The sequence below is a fragment of the Physella acuta genome, unplaced genomic scaffold (genome assembly GCF_028476545.2).
Source record: "Physella acuta isolate Inbredline_101_S28 unplaced genomic scaffold, ASM2847654v3 ptg000521l, whole genome shotgun sequence".
Lineage (NCBI taxonomy): Eukaryota > Metazoa > Mollusca > Gastropoda > Physidae > Physella > Physella acuta.
This window is the reverse complement of record NW_026732040.1, coordinates 243,152-245,295: the sequence shown is the minus strand read 5'-3', so window position 1 is coordinate 245,295 and position 2,144 is coordinate 243,152. Positions and strand designations below refer to the sequence as shown.

Here is a 2,144-nt window from a genome sequence, read left to right as displayed (position 1 = left end):
TCACGGGGTCGGATGGTAGAGCTCACGAGGTCGGATGGTAGAGCTCACGAGGTCAGATGGTAGAGCTCACGGGGTCGGATGGTAGAGCTCACGAGGTCGGATGGTAGAGCTCACGAGGTCAGATGGTAGAGCTCACGAGGTCGGATGGTAGAGCTCACGAGGTCGGATGGTAGAGCTCACGGGGTCGGATGGTAGAGCTCACGAGGTCGGATGGTAGAGCTCACGAGGTCAGATGGTAGAGCTCACGAGGTCGGATGGTAGAGCTCACGAGGTCAGATGGTAGAGCTCACGAGGTCAGATGGTAGAGCTCACGAGGTCGGATGGTAGAGCTCACGAGGTCGGATGGTAGAGCTCACGAGGTCAGATCTAGGACTTGAGTCTGTAGGCCATCCATAAGCCCACCCACCATCGTACCTGGTTCACTTTAGGCAAACAAAGACTGCAGGGCATCAGAGGCGTAGCGAGGGGGGGGGGGGGGGGGTACATATGTCCACGGGCGCCGACCCTAGGGGGCGCCAAAATGGGTTAAAAAAATTTAAAAGCTCATTTTAGCTGAAGTTTTGCATTATAAACATAAATATGGGGGGGGGGGGCGCCAAATTGAAAGTTTGTCCCCGGGTGCCGGGAAGCTCGCTACGCCTCTGCAGGGCATTGAGCTGACCACACTCTCCCCATGTATGTCAAGGTCATTAAAGAGACGTGCTCTACGAAGGGAATAAGATTATACTTGCGTCATATTTTCTAAATAATTATGATACAAAAAAACAATTTTCGTATTCTAAGAATCGTGGTTATTTGAAACGTCATGGGGATATAGAAGTTGAGAGAATCTTTCTGGTTGGTAAGTTAGTTGTCCCAGGGTTTACATGAGTAAAACCGCATCGATCAATTAAGTTCTGGACGATACTTTATCTACACAACTAACAGGCCTACATAAACGTGTCACATCCGGTAGTATCGATACTGACGCATAAGCAGTATCGATCCCGAGAAAAGTATAAGCAAAAGGGTTTAATCAATGGCGGTTACATCAATAGGTGTAAGGGATTTACCTCAGCTGTAGCCGTTATTTTCTGATACTTAAAGAAATTTATGAGGAGAGTTTATAAGTCGTCGTGGCCGAGTGGTTAAGGCGATGGACTTGAAATCCATTGGGATCTTCCCGCGTAGGTTCGAATCCTGCCGACGACGAATTTTTTTTATAAATTAAAACGTCAAGTTTTATTACTAACAATTAATAATAATAGTTTCGCTGTCTGTCTATCTATCTGACAAGAACGCTGTGGAGAAAACACAAGCAAATTAAAAACATGCATAGTAATTCGAAAAACGATGTATGACGTCGTCACATTTAGCATAGAGTAGAAAATAATCTCAAGCCGGAGAGTGCACACAGTAATATGACGTCATTGATTCTCGCGTAAACATTGAATAAAAAGGAAATTTTGTCTAATCTAAGTAGTTTGCGTGAAGAGTTTCTTTCATACAATTCTTTGGGTAGGGGCGAAGCCCCACCCCCGCGTAAGAACGTCTGAGCCCCCCCCCCCCCCCCCCCTCCCCAACTCAAAAGAAATTTCCTCATCGATACTCTATGATAAAATTACCGCCTAATTAATGTGTCTAATCTAAAAAGTGGTTTTCTCGCAATTTCTTTAATGCAATTCTTCGGGTATTGGCTAAGCGCGACACCAGTGTTTCTTTCAGACTTTTTCCTCCCCGGAAAGGGGTGGGGGTACTTGAAATTTTCGGGGGCGGGGGTAGAATTTTCGGGGAGGGGGCGGACACTGGAAACAGTATATAATTATATTTCGTTGAATGGGACGGTAGACATGTTTTTTTGGGGGGGTGGGGTCTGGTGGTTTTAGTTTAGAGAAAAGAGACAGCACTATCAGCCTAGCGCCCGTTGTATCCTTCCTCAAGGGGCCATTTTTCTCGTTATATTAGAATTGTATTTGTTTTTCAGGATACATTATTTAAGATCCTACAATGTGACTTGAGCCAATTGACTTTAAAAAAATCAAGGCTAGTTTTGCAGTCATTCGCCTGGCCAAAAGTCATATCCGCAAGAGAGAAAGAAAAAAAAAATCCTACCGGCAAGGGAGAGAATCAACCATAAAAGAAGGGGAGAGCAGAATTGTAACACA

General features: G+C 45.2%; 1 non-coding gene across 1 annotated transcript; it reads left to right on the top strand.

The window, feature by feature from the left end:
• Positions 1–1,109: 1,109 nt before the first annotated feature.
• Trnas-uga (transfer RNA serine (anticodon UGA)) lies at positions 1,110–1,191 on the top strand. The gene has a single exon. It is a non-coding gene; the product is annotated as a tRNA-Ser (tRNA).
• Positions 1,192–2,144: the final 953 nt, after the last annotated feature.